The 14337-nt window shown below is 47.5% G+C and overlaps 1 protein-coding gene and 1 pseudogene across 3 annotated transcripts in view; one reads left to right on the top strand and one right to left on the bottom strand.

Moving 5' to 3' along the window:
• PIK3CB (phosphatidylinositol-4,5-bisphosphate 3-kinase catalytic subunit beta) overlaps positions 1–11549 on the bottom strand; it is a 186307-nt gene extending 174758 nt beyond the window's left edge. The window contains exon 1 of one of the 3 annotated variants that reach the window (XM_033212501.1): positions 11291–11549. The gene's annotated coding sequence lies outside the window, so the exon portion shown is untranslated. Of the gene's footprint in view, positions 1–403; positions 424–11290 lie in introns of those variants that run through there. The other 2 variants (XM_033212503.1, XM_033212502.1) reach the window with 2 other exon arrangements.
• LOC117084124 lies at positions 2449–3683 on the top strand (annotated as a pseudogene).
• Positions 11550–14337: the final 2788 nt, after the last annotated feature.

Below are 14337 nucleotides of genomic sequence, written 5' to 3'. Positions count from 1 at the left end.
AGAAAATATATAACTGCAGCCACGTACGGTGGCTCAACACTTTGGGAGGCTGAGGTGGGTGGACCACCTGAGGTCAGGAGTTCGAGACCAGCCTGGCCAACATGGTGAAACCTCATCTCTGCTACAAATCCAAAAATCAGCCGGGTGTGTGGCATGCGCCTGTAATCCCAGCTACTTGGGAGGCTGAGGCAGGAGAATCGGCTTGAACCCAGGAGGTGGAGGTCGCAGTGAGCCGAGATCGAACCACTGCACTCCAGCCTGAGATACAGAGTGAGACTCCATCTAAAATATATATATATATATCACTGCAGAAAAACCTTTTAGTTAACAAACTACATTTTTTTTCAGATAACACAATGGCAGCAATTTGTAATGGTTTATGAAGCTACAAGAAAACACTGACTTTAATAGTATCTAAATACAATGCCTGCCTGTGGTCCCAGCTATTCTGGAGGCTGAGGTGGGAGGATCGCTTGAGCCCAGGAGTTACAGGCCAGCTGGGCAACACAGCAAGACTCTGTCCCTAAAACAAAAAATAAAAATAAATACAAGGCCTATACTAAATCAAGAATAAACAATTTTAAATGACCGTATTTTAACTATTTAATGAAATATGACCACTTAAGATAGTTATTGTGTAACTACGAACACGTAACTTGTCAGATGTAATAGTAGACTGGCTACAGAAAAAAAAAGCAACAGCCGGGCAAGGTGGCTCACACCTGAAATCCCAGTACTTTGGGAGGCGGAGGCAGGCAGATCACGAGGTCAGGAGATGGAGACCATCCTGGGCAACATAGTGAAACCCCATCTCTACTAAAAATACAAAAATTAGCTGAGCGTGGTGGCGCATGCCTGTAATGGAGGCTGAGGCAGGAGAATCACTTAAACCAGGGAGTCAGAGATTGGAGAGCCGAGATGGTGCCACTGCACTCCAGCCTGGCAACAGAGCAGGCTCTGTCTCAAAAAATAATTTAAAAAAATTAAAAAATAAAAAAACTATCAATAGGCTAACTTATTAAACAAACAGTAAAGGAAAACTTCAAATTGGATTATATTTATAATTCTGATAATCTGAAATACTGATTACTTAAATCACAAAAGCTCAATCATTTAAGCAAGTAAAGTACAAATGTATCAAAATGGAGTTTGACCTCTTGTTGACAGTTACCAATGACTCAGCAGGTAAGGAATTCATGGAATTCAGGTCTTCAAGGTCTAGAAAGCATTGTAGCTAAACCACCCAGTTAATACCAAATCATCTGCTGGTTGATTTATCTAACTCCTTCTATCCTTCCTCAACTTCACAACTGCCATTACTTCTAAGTAGCAGGAGAAGGAGATAATTATGAAATCAGTAAATATTATAAATTAGTTATTAGAAATACAAGAAAAAACTGTGGTCAGGAATGTGGTTAAACTATAGTTTAAAATAAAGCCTTTGGATTACCCATGGATTTAGTTTAATCCATATAATCCTCCCCCTACAGGCATGGATAATCAGGATCGCATTTCCCTTGAGGGCAAATCAGCATGTGCTGGTGGTCTCCCTAATGCCTGAAGCACCAGAAGACAGACTACAGGACCACGGATGCTGTCCTTCTCGGGTCTGCATTAGGGAGAATTCTGAGTGCAGACCTACCTCTACCAATACTATAATATAGGAGATGACTGTTGAGATTAACATTCTTGATTCTAGCAGTAAGCTAGCTACTCCCAGTTAAAGGTTCAACCTTATGGGATCTGCTAATATATCTGAAGAGCTGTTAAAAGAAAATAAGGAGTTATGGCCAAGCTTTGTGGCTCACGCCTGTAATCCCAACAATTTGGAGGCCGAGGCAGGCAGACCCACCTGAGGTTGGGAGTTTGAGACCAGAAGAATCGCTTGAACCCGGGAGGCGGAGGTTGCAGTGAGCTGAGATCACACCATTGCACTCCAGCCCAGGCAACAAGAGCGAAACTCCACCTCAAAAAAAGAAAGAAAGAAAAGAAATGAAGAAGTTATACATCTCAGGGAGAAGGGGGGTCACAAAAAGAAAGATCCTAGGCTGGGTGCCATGACTCACACCTGTAATCCCAGCTCTTTGGGAGGCCAAGGCAGGCGGATCACTTGAGCTCAGGAGTTTGAAAACAGCCTGGGCAACATGGCGAAACCCTGCCTCTACAAAATACCCAAAAAAAAAAAAACATTAGCTGGGCATAGTGGTGCATGCCTGTACTCCCAGCTACTCAGGAGGCTGGAAGGATCACTTGAACCTGGGGAGGTCAAGGCTGCAGTGGGCCATGATTGCACCACTGCACACCAATCTGGGTGACAAAGTGAGACTCTGTCAAAAAAAAAGATTTGAGAAGGCAGCTACAGAGATGGGAAAGGACTCCTTCAAGTATGCCTGGGTGGGTCTTAGATAAACTGAAAGCTGAGCATGAACATGGTATCACCACTGATATCTCCCTATGAAAATATGAGAACAACAAGTATTACATGACTATCACTGATGCCCCAGAAGACAGAGACTTTATCAATAACATGATAATAGGGACATCTCAGGCTGACTGCTGTTCTGATTGTTGCAGCTGGTGTTGGAGAATTTAAAGCTAGTATCTCCAGAAATGAGCAGACCTTTCAGCATACCCTTCTGGCTTATACACTGAGTGTGAAGCAACTAATTGTTGGTGTTAACAAAATGGATTCCACTGAGCCACCCTACAGCCAACAGAGATATAAGGAAATCATTAAGGAAGTCAGCACTTACATTAAGAAAATTGGCTACAACCCTGACACAGTAGCATTTATGCGAACTTCTGGTAGGAACAGTGACAACATGCTGAAGCCAAGTGATAATATGCCTTGGTTCATGGGATAGAAAGTCGCCTATAAAGATGGCAATGCCAGGGGAACAATGCTGCTCGAAGCTCTGGACTGCATCCTACCACCAACTCATCCAACTGACAGACCCTTGCATCTGTCTCTCCAGGATGTCTACAAAACTGGTGGTATTGGTACTGTGCCTACAGGCCAAGTGGAGACTGGTGTTCTCAAACCTGGAATGGTGGTCACCTTTGCTCCAGTCAATGTTACAACTGAAGCAGTCTGTTGAAATGCACCATGAAGCTTTGGATGAAGCTCTTCCTGCAGACAATGTGGACTTTAATGTTAAGAATCTGTCTGTCAAAGATGTTCATCATGGCAATGTTGCTGGTGACAGCAAAAATGACCCACCAATGGAAGCAGCTGGCTTCACTGCTCAAGTGATTATCCTGAACCATCCAGGCCAAATCAGTGCTGGCTATGCCACTGTACTGGATTGTCACATAGCTCACATTGCTTGCAAGTTTGCTGACCTGATGGAAAAAGATTGATCACCATTCTGATAAGAAGCTGGAAGATGGCCCTAAATTCTCAAAGTCTGGTGATGATTCCATAGTTGATATGGTTCCTGGCAAGCCAATGTATGTTGAGAGATTCTAGGACTGTCCTCCTCTGGGTCATTTTGCTGCTCATGATATGAAATGGAGAGTTGCTGTGGGTGTCATCAAAGCAGTGGACAAGAAGGCTGCTGGAGCTGGCAAGGACACCAAGTCTGCCCAGAAAGCTCAGAAGGCTAAATGAATATTATCCCTAATACCTGCCACCCTAGTCTTAATCAGTGGTGGAAGAACAGTCTCAGAACTGTTTGTTTCAATCAGCCATTTAGGTTTAATAGTAAATGACTGGTTAATGATAACAATGCACTGTAAACCCTTCAGAAGAAAAGGAGAATATGTTATAGACCATTTAGGGTTTTTGTTTTTTGTTTTTTGTTTTTTTTTTTGGAATGTGGCAGTTTTAAATTACTAGCTTTTAAAATCAGTAGTTTTTAATGGAAACAACCAGACCAAAAATTGGTCACAGAATTTTGAGACCCATCAAAGCAAAGTTATTGAGAAAAAAAAAAAGACATATGGTAACTCTAAACCAAATAGTTCAGAGCATACATACACATATATTCTTACAACATATACACTCTCTCACACACGCGTGCAACGAGAGGGTCTCAGATTCAAAAACTAAGTTGTCTAATTAAACTAAAAATTCCTGGACAGGTGCAGTGGCTTATGCCTGTAATCCCAGCACTTTGGGAGGCCACAGCGGGTGGATTACGAGGTCAGGAGATAGACACCATCCTGGCTAATATCGTAAAACACCATCTCTACTAAAAAACTACAAAAAAATTAGCTGGGCGTGGTGGCGGGCGCCTGTAATCCCAGCTACTCAGGAGGCTGAGGCAGGAGAATGGCGTGAACCTAGGAGGCGGAGCTTTCAGTGAGCTGAGATCGCACCACTGCACTCCAGCCTGGGCAACAGAGGGAGACTCAGTCTCAAAAAAAAAAGGTACCTGATAGAATAGTAACTCTAGGGTCTCTGGTTACTCTCTAATTTGCCCAAATCTGGAACCAAAAAAAGGGGGAATGTGTTCAGGATATACATTGTACATTCAATCAAAAGATTTTATAACTAATTTCATTCCTTCATTTATTCACTCAACATTAACTAAATTTTCCAGGCATTGTTCTGGTTCCTGAAAATACTCCAGGGAAGACAAGGTCCCTGTCATCATGGAGCTTATATTATATTGGAGGAAAAAGACCATAAATAAATGAAAAAGAAAATAAGCAAGCTGGGAGAGGCGAAACGTGCCTAAAGCTACTGGGGAGGCTGAGGAAGGAGGATCACTTGAGACCAGGAGTTCAAGTCTGTAGTGCCCTATGACACCACTTGTGAATGGCCACTGAACTCCAGCTTGGGAAACATAAGGAGACGCCGCCTCTAAATAAATTTTTTTTTTTTCTCGGATGGAGTTTCACTCTTGTTGCCCAGGCTGGAGTGCAATGGTGCACCTTGGCTCACTGCAACCTCTGCCTCTCGTGTTCAAGCGATTCTCCTGCTTCAGCCTCCAGAGTAGCTGGGATTAGAGGCGCATGCCACCATGCCTAGCTAATTTTTTTTTTTTTTGTATTTTTAGTAGAGATGGGGTTTTGCCATGTTGGCAAGGCTGGTCTCGAACTCCTGACCTCAGGTGATTCGCCCACCTCGGCCTCCCAAAGTTCTGGGATTACAAGCGTGAGCCACCGTGTCCAGCCAAAATTTTATATATATATATATATATATATATATATTTTTTTTTTTTTTAGCACTCAGATTATGACAGATAAAAGAAAAATTTAATAAAAATAAAGGCTGAGATGGGTGGATTGCTTCAGCCTAGGAGGTCAAGACCCCCGAGAAACATAGCAAGATCCCATCTCTATTTTAAAAATAAAATAGGCCGGGCGCGGTGGCTCAAGCCTGTAATCCCAGCACTTTGGGAGGCTGAGACGGGCGGATCACGAGGTCAGGAGATCGAGACCATCCTGGCGAACACGGTGAAACCCCGTCTCTACTAAAAATACAAAAAAAAAACTAGCCGGGCGAGGCGGCGGGCGCCTGTAGTCCCAGCTACTCGGGAGGCTGAGGCAGGAGAATGGCGTAAACCCGGGAGGAGGAGCTTGCAGTGAGCTGAGATCCGGCCACTGCACTCCAGTCCGGGCGACAGAGCGAGACTCCGCCTCAAAAAAAAAAATAAAAATAAAAATAAAAATAAAATAAAATAAAATAAAATAAAAATAAACAATAATTCACTGACATGCAGATAAAGTTTGGATTTGCTTTAGTGTAATGAGAATCCACTGGAACAGAAGAATAAGTAAAAATCACTCTGACTGCTGTGTGAAAAATAGAGTAAGAACAGAGGCAAGGAGACCAGTTACGAAGGCACTACCCAGGAAGAATTGGGGTAGTGGGAATAAAAATAAAATGAAAATAAATAAACATATGTAGGATATATTTTGGAAGTAAAATTCAGAGTGTGCTCAAGGACTGGCTGTGTGTACAGTGAGGGAGGATGAGATAAAGGGATAAACTGAACATAACCACTATATTTTACACTCAAACCGGATGGGAAGTGGGGCAGAGGGGTGCTATTATGACATGAAAACTACTAGGGTTAGCCGGGCGTGGTGGCTTGCGCCTATAATCCCAGCTACTTGGGAGGCAAAGACAGGAGAATCGCTTGAACCCAGGAGGCGGAGGTTGCAGTGAGGCGGAGGTTGCAGTGAGCCGAGATCGCACCACTGCACTCCAGCCTGGGTGACAGAGCAAGACTCCCTCTGGCTTGCGGGGGCCAGGGGAAAGGAAAAGCGCTGGCCAGGCTCCGTGGCTCACGCCTATAATCACCAGTACTTTGGGAGGCCAAGGCGGGCAGATTACAAGGTCAGGAGCTTGAGACCAGCCTGACCAATATAGTGAAACCTGTCTCTACTAAAAATACAAAACTTAGCCGGGAGTGGTGGTGTGCGCCTGTAATCCCAGCTACTCAGGAAGTTGAGGCAGGAGAATCCCTTGAACCTGGGAGGCGGGGATTGCAGCGAGCCAGGATGGCGCCACCGCACTCCAGATTGGGCGACAGAGCTAGACTCCGTCTCAGGAAAAAAAAAAAAAAAAGCTGGGCACGGTAGCTCACACCTGTAATCCCAGCACTTTGGAAGGCCAAGGTGGGCGGATCACTTGGGCCCAGGAGTTCGACACCAGCCTGGCCAACATAATGAAACCCCGTCTCTACTAAAAATACAAAAATTAGAGGGACATGGTGGTGGGTGCCTGTAATCCCAGCTACTCGGAAGGCTGAGGCAGGAGAATCGCTTGAAACCGGAAGGCGGGGGTTGCAGTGAGCCGAGATCGCGCCACTGCACTCCAGCCTGGGCAACAAGAGCAACACTCGGGGAGGGGAGAGGAAGGAGAGACAGAAAGGAAAGAAAGAAAGAAAACTGCTAGGGAATGAACAGGAACAGGAATCAAGAGCTCCATGTCAACCTGTTACATTGAAAGATGCCTAAAAACAGACGAAATGAAGATGTCATGTAGGCAGGCAGAAGACTGAAGTTCAGGACTAGAGATAAAAATCTGAGAGGCAACAGCAGTTGACAACAATTTACTTACTTTTGGTTTTTCTACTAAAAATAAATAAACCACAGGACAGGATAACAAGAGATCATTCAGGAAGAATACAGGTAGAGAAAGGAATAGGGACATGCCGGAAGCCCTCGGGCATTAGAATGTTTTGAACTCAACAAGAGAAGGAAAAGTCACGAGAGTGAACAGGAGGAAAGCCATAAAACTCGAGTATCCTAGAAGGTTCCTTTATATAATGTGATTTTCTAGTACACCACCACAACCACCCCCTGCCCACCACACAGTCATCCAAATTCTGTAAATTAAAAACCGGGGGCCAGGTGCGGTAGCTCACGCCTGTAACCTCAGCACTTTGGGAGGACGAGGTGGGCGGATCACCCGAGGTCGGAAGTTCGAGACCAGTCTGGCCAATAAGGTGAAACGCCGTCTCCACTAAAAATACAAAAAATTAGGCGTGGTGCCGCACGCCTGTAATCCCAGCTACTCAGGAGGCTGAGGCAGAATTGCTTGAACCCGGGAAGCGGAGGTTACAGCGAGCCAAGATGGCGCCACTGCACTCCAGCCTTAACGAGAGCATGACGTCGTCTCAAATGGGGGCGGGGCGCGGTGGCTCACGCCTGCAATCCCAGCACTTTGGGAGGTCAAGGCGAGTGGATCATGAGATCAGGAGATCAAGACCACCCTGACTAAGATGGTGAAACCCCGTCTCTACTGAAAAAATACAAAAAATTAGCCGGGCGTGGTGGCCGGCGCCTGTGGTCCCAGGTACTGGGGAGGCTGAGGCAGGAGAATGGCGTGAACCCAGAAGGCGGAGCTTGCAGTGAGCAGAGATCGCTCCACTGCACTCCAGCCTGGGCGACAGAGTGAGACTCCGTCTCTAAATAAACAAAACAAAACAAGATAAAAAACAGTGCCGGGCGCGGTGGTTCACGCCTGTAATCCCAGCACTTTGAGAGGCTGAGGCGGCAGGATCACGTGAGGTCAGGAGTTCAAGACCAGCCTGGCCACCAACATGGAGAAACCCTGCTCTATCAAAAATACAAAAAATTAGCTGGGCATGGTGGCGGCCGCCTGTAATCCCAGCGACTTGGGAGACTGAGGCAGGAGAATTCCTCTCAGAATCTCCTCTCGGTTGCAGTGAGCCGAGTTCGCGCATTGCACTCTAGCCTGGGCAACAAGAGCAAAACTCCGCCTCAAAAAAAAAATAAATGAATAGCTGGCACGGTGCGGTGGCTCACACCTGTAATCCCAGCACCAGCACTTTGGGAAGTCGAGGTGGGTGATCACGAGGTCAGGAGATCGCCAGGGTGAAACCCCGTCTCTACTAAAAATACAAAAAATTAGCCGGGCGCGGTGGCGGGCGCCTGTAGTTCCAGCTACTCAGGAAGCTTAGGCAGGAGAATGGCATGAACCCAGGAGGCGGAGCTTGCAGTAAGCCAAGATCCCGCCACTGCACTCCAGCCTGGGCAGAGCGAGACTCCATCTCAAATAAATAAATAAATAAATAAACTATATAAAATAAATAAATAAATAATTTACTTATTGGTGCTGGGCACGACGGCTCACACCTGTAAACCCAGCACTTTGGGAGGCCAAGACGGGAAAATCACGAGGTCAAAAGATTGAGACCATCCTGGCCAACATGGTGAAACCCCCACCTCTACTAAAAATACAAAAAGTAGCTGGGTGTAGTGGTGTGCACCTGTAGTCCCAGCTAATTTGGAGGCTGAGGCAGGAGAATCGCTGGAACCCGAGAGGTCACAGTGAGCGGAGATCATGCCATTGCACTCAAGCCTGGTGACAGAGCGAGACTCCGTCTCAAAACAAACAAACAAAACAGACACCCCCACAGCCCCAGCTGTTTTTACCCAGGTTGAGGCCTAAAACCAAGAGGTGACTTCTGACTCCCAGCCTTTTCACAGTAGCTGGCAGTAGTTATACTGTTGAGTTCAACAGTCTAAGCTAGACAACCGGGAAAACCTCAAGAAAGAACATAATTTAGACTACAGCGTTCGTTTTTAACTTTTTTCCATATAGTTGGCTAACATTCACAAAGCAAGTTGAAGCAAAAGCCGTTAAGGATGAGTCTCTAAGAACACCAAGAAAGATAGACAAGAGGTGCAAAATGACAAATCAAAACCCAACTTGATTTTCAACACTTCTAAAAAACACTCCGAAGGTGGTGGACTCAGGGTGTGAATCAGGGATGTAAACTAGATTTTTGTTTCTTAAGTCATTTTGGCTTTAGTGGATACAATTTGTTTAAACCTTTAAGATTTTTACTTTTGGCCAGTGGCTGTGGTTCATGCCTGTAATCCCAGCATTTTGGGAAGCCGAGGCTGGCAGATTATTTGGGCCCAGTGGATCATTTGAGCCCAGGAGATCAAGACCAGCCTGGCCAACATGGCAAAACCTCCTCTCTACCAAAAATACAAAGACTGGGCGGTGCGCAGTGGCTTCCACCTGTAATCCCAGCACTTTGGGAGGTCGAGGCGGAAGGATCACCTGAGGTTGGGAGTTCGAGACCACCCCCACCAACATGGAGAAACCCATCTCTAATTAAAAAAAAAAATTCAAAATTAGCGAGGTGTGGGGCACATGCCTGTAATCCCAGCTACTCGGGAGGCTAAGGCAGGGGAATCGCTTGAACCTGGGAGGTAGAGGTTGAGTGAGCCACAGATCGCGTCATTGCACTCCAGCTTGGACAACGAAAGGGAAACTTCGTCTCAAAAAAAAAAAAAAAATTGAAAGATTGGCTGGGCGTGGTGGCACGCGCCTGTAGCCTTAGCTACTAGGGAGGCTGAGGCAGGAGGATCGCTTGAACCCGGGAGGCTGAGGTTGCAGTGAGACAAGATGGCGACACTGCACTCCAGCCTGGGCGACAGAGCGGCACCCTGTCTCAAAAAACAACAATTTAAAAAAAAAATAGAAAGATTCGGTCTCAAAAAGATTTTTTTCTTTTCTTTTTGAGACAGGGTATCGCTCTGTTGCCCAGGCTGGAGTCCAGTGGTGCCATCTCGGCTAAGATCCTTATCTGACCACCCTTTCCTGTGCTAAATTATTATGACTTAAACAGTTCTGCTTTTACCATAAAATCTTACAATGTAGCATGAAAATCCCCAAATGATTAATGATCTGCTGAGACCTCTGACTCGCTGGAGATAATTTTATTACGAATCTTATCTCCAAACTTCCATTCAGTGCTTCAAAATAAGTACTCATCCTATTTAATTATCATGACTTCACCAGACAGTCACACTGCCCACAATGATGTTTACAAAAGCACTTGTCACTCCCTTTGGATGTAGCAATGCAGAAAAAAGAGTCTCTTTCCATACTCTTCGTGTGTTTATACTCTGTAACAAGTGGCAGAGTTCAAGCGTCACTTGAGATGAAACAGCAAAGCACTTTAAGTTTATGTCCCACCATCTTTCATCCTAAGCGAATCCCGAATTCGCTTGGTTTCATTTCAGCAGTAATTCCCACTCAGTATCTGAGACAGGCTTCCAATTCAGCCCCTGCGGCAAAAGAGACTGCAGGATTCTAGTAAAGAGACTATAGGATTCTATTTTGGCCACTGCGAGGTAACAGGCTCCAATATTAAGCAACTCCAGTATCGGTTATTGCAACACCAGAGCAGATCGGAAATAAATGTGCCCCCAAACGCACGCCAGCAGCCAGGAATTAGCAATAGCTAACAAGAGATGCTGCAGCAGGGATATCATTTACTTAGCACTTGTTCAGTTATGCCTAATCTCAAAACAACCCTATGGTGTATGTATTATTATTTCCATTTAACACATCAGGATATTTTGGTCCAAGGCCCCAGGACTGGTCAGCTTCGGCGTTGGCATTCGAAAACACGTTCCTAACCTAATAATCCTGGGTCCACGCCTCTGAAATACACTTCTGCGCAAAAAGGCACCTGAGGGTCGGGAAGTTCCGGAGGTGTCCGCATATACACGGGACGCCGTCTCTCCACAGAGACGCCCCTCAGGAACGGGACCCAAAGCGCCAGTGGCCCGGGACGCCCGGCAGTGTCTCTGCCGCCCGTGGGCCGGGGGGCGCCACTCACCTTGGAGAGCCCCGGGCGGGCCGCAACCAAGCCAGGCGCCCCCACCGGCCGGCAGGCGGTTATCCTCCAAGCTGGCAGGAAGCGCGGTGCGACCACAAGAGTCGCCAGCACTGCAGGTAGCAGCAAGCTACAGCGCACCGCCAGCCCGCCCGGGGGCACCGCAGCAGGCGCAGCGACCCAGCCGCCCTCAGCCGCGCCGCATCCGGGTCCCTCGCCGCCGCACTCACCTGCCTGGCGCTCCGCCGCCCCCGCCGCCGCCGCCGCCGCCTGCTACTATTCCAAGTGCGCGGTCAACAGCCCAGGCCGCCGCAACCGCTCCGCTCCGGCGCCCCCATCCTTGCCTCTCTCGATCCACCTCCCGCCTGCCCCGCGCAGCACTACACTCGCCCGCCTCCCACTGCCATGGCCCGCTCCGCCGCAGCAGCCGCACAGGCCGACGGAGCACGCGCGCGCCGCCGCCTTACCCGCGCCCGTGTGCGCGCGCGCGAGCCTCTCAGGCCGTCATCCCAGCAGCCCCCGCCCCGCCCTGCGCCGCCCTCGGGCCAATCCCGGGCCCCGCCGTGGCGGCGGCGGCAGCTGGGCTGGCAGGGCGTGGGGTGAGGCCTCACTGCCTATTCCTCTCCCGCTGCCAGCCCGGCTGCGACGCTGCTGCACGGCCCTTCCTAACTCTCTGCGTCTCCCAGAGGACTGCGGAATAGGGAATCCCCGGCAAGCCGCCTTCAGGAGAGACCCATCGCCCGCTGCGGCCTCCATAACCTCCTCCCGAGAGACTCCTCTGTTCCTAGGTTTCTTGCTGGCCTTTTCTTTCCAGTCCTCCCTGTTCTGCGACATGGACTGACTCCTGAATTCTTGGACGCAGCACTTACTTTTTTCCCGCTACCCATCGTGGTCTTAGTATTACTCCCTTTGTGGGGATAGGGCGCTAGCTAGCTCGGCTGCCTCACAGCTGACCCTTCAGTCCCTATACTGTGAATGGTTGTTTCAAGGGAAAAGTCCAGCCTTTCAAGCCCAAGATTCTTGTTCTTTGTTCAATTTTGCAATAACAACACCTAACATTTGTCTGCAGAGCCTTAAACTTTACCCCTTTTTGCCTACCTTGTCTCCTGTTAACTATGACCTCAACCACGAAATATCACAGTCCTCTTTCTGGCCGGACACTTAAATTTTACATACTGAAAACCAACATTTTAACTCACTCCAACGCTACTATATTCTAACGTAATGCTCCTATGTTACCCTGGACAAATAGTTGAGTAGTCAGGGATAAAATCTAGAAGTACAACATAATAAAAAGCAAACGTGACAAATCAATTAAGTGAGAAACCAATAGTTTATTTGAGAAATGATCCTAGTTTTTGTTTTTTGTTTTTATTTATTTATTTTGAATTAGAGTTTTGCTGCTGTTGCCCAGGCTGGAGTGCAATGGCACGATCTTGGCTCACCGCAACCTCCGCCTCCCTGGTTCAAGCGATTCTCCTGCCTCAGCCTTCCTGAGTAGCTGGGATTACAGGCATGCGCCACTACGCCCGGCTAATTTTGTATTTTTAGTAGAGACGGGTTTTCTCCACCTTGGTCAGGCTGGTTTCGAACTTGCGACCTCAAGTGATCTGCCCGCCTCCGCCTTCTGAAGTGCTGGGATTACAGACATGAGCCACCATGCCCGGCCAATGATCCTGGTTTTAATTGACTTTCCATTTAAAGCAAGAACATTCAAAAATAAATTCCAGAAGAGGCTGGGAGTGGTGGCTCACGCCTATAATACCAACACTTTAGGAGGCCGAGGTGGACAGATCACTTGAGCCCAGGAGTTCAAACCCAGCCTGGGCAATATAGCGAGACTGATGAAAGTGACGTGAGTGTGGTGATGTGCATCTGTTGTCCCAGCTACTTGGGAGGCTGAGGTGGGAGGATCACATGAGCCTGGGAAGTTGAGGCTGGTGTTACTCAAGATAGTGCAATAGCGCCACTGCACTCCAGCCTGGGAAATAGAGCAAGACCCTGTCTGGGAAGAAAAAAAAAAAAAATCCAGAATTTAAAAATACAAAAATTTACAAAACAAAAACTTAAGAGGAAAAAAAATTTTTTTTTGAGACAGAGTCTCATTGTGTTGCCCAGGCTAGAGTGCAGTGGCACCATCTCAGCTCATGGCAACCTCCACCTCCCAGGTTCAAGCAATTCTCCTGCCTCAGCCTCCAGAGTAGCTAGGATTACAGGCGTCTGACACCACACACGCCTAATTTTTTTTTTTTTTTCTTTTTTGAGACGGAGTCTTGTTCTGTCGCCAGGCTGTCTCCGCTCACTGCAACTTCCGCCTCCTGAGTTCAAGGGATTCCCCTGCCTCAGCCTCCTGAGTAGCTGGGCCTACAGGTGCGCACCACCACGCCTGGCTAATTTTTCGTATTTTAGTAGAAACGGGTTTTCACTGTGTTGGCCAGGATGGTCTCCATCTCTTGCCTTCGTGATCTGCCTGCCTCAGCCTCCCAAAAGTGCTGGGATTACTGGCCAGTGAGGCAGAAATTTTAAGCAAGACAGGAAGCCCAGAACTATTATAGAAAAAAGAAAAATATTTGCCTACATATATATTTTGAAGTTTTTGCCCAACCTCACAGTGACAAGTTTTGAAAAAGAAAAAACACAATAGGTTGGGCATGATGGCTCACGCCTGTAATCCCGACACTTTGGGAGGCCGAGGCAGGTGAATCACCTGAGGCCGGGAGTTCGAGACCAGCCTGGCCAATATGGTAAAACCTCGTCTCTACTAAAAATACAAAAATTAGCCGGGCATGGTGGTGTAGGCCAGTGAGCCCATCTACTCGGGAGGCTGAGGCGGGAGAATCGTTTGAACCCAGGAGGCAGAGGTTGCAGTGAGCTGAGATTATGCCACTGCACTCCAGCCTGGGCAACAATGCAAGACTCTGTCTCAAAAATGAATAAATAAATAAATAAATAATAGAAATGCATGGCCGGGTGCTGTGGCTCACACCTGTAATCCCAGCACTTTGGGAGGCCGAAGCGGGTGGATCACCTGAGGTCAGGAGTTCGAGACCAGCCTGACCAATATGGTGAAACCCTGTCTCTACTAAAAATACAAAAACTAGCTGGCCATGGTGGCGGGCACCTGTAGTGCCAGCTACTCGGGAGGCTGAGACAGAATTGCTTGAACTCAGGAGACAGAGGTTGCAGTGAGCCAACATGGTGCCACTATACTCCATCCTGGGTGATGGAGCTAGACTCCATCTCAAAAACAGAAAAATCAAGCAATCAATTAATTAAA

The sequence above is a fragment of the Trachypithecus francoisi genome, unplaced genomic scaffold (genome assembly GCF_009764315.1).
Source record: "Trachypithecus francoisi isolate TF-2019V2 unplaced genomic scaffold, Tfra_2.0 Lachesis_group0, whole genome shotgun sequence".
In the NCBI taxonomy this organism is placed as follows: domain Eukaryota; kingdom Metazoa; phylum Chordata; class Mammalia; order Primates; family Cercopithecidae; genus Trachypithecus; species Trachypithecus francoisi.
This window is presented reverse-complemented; position numbering and strand designations above follow the sequence as displayed.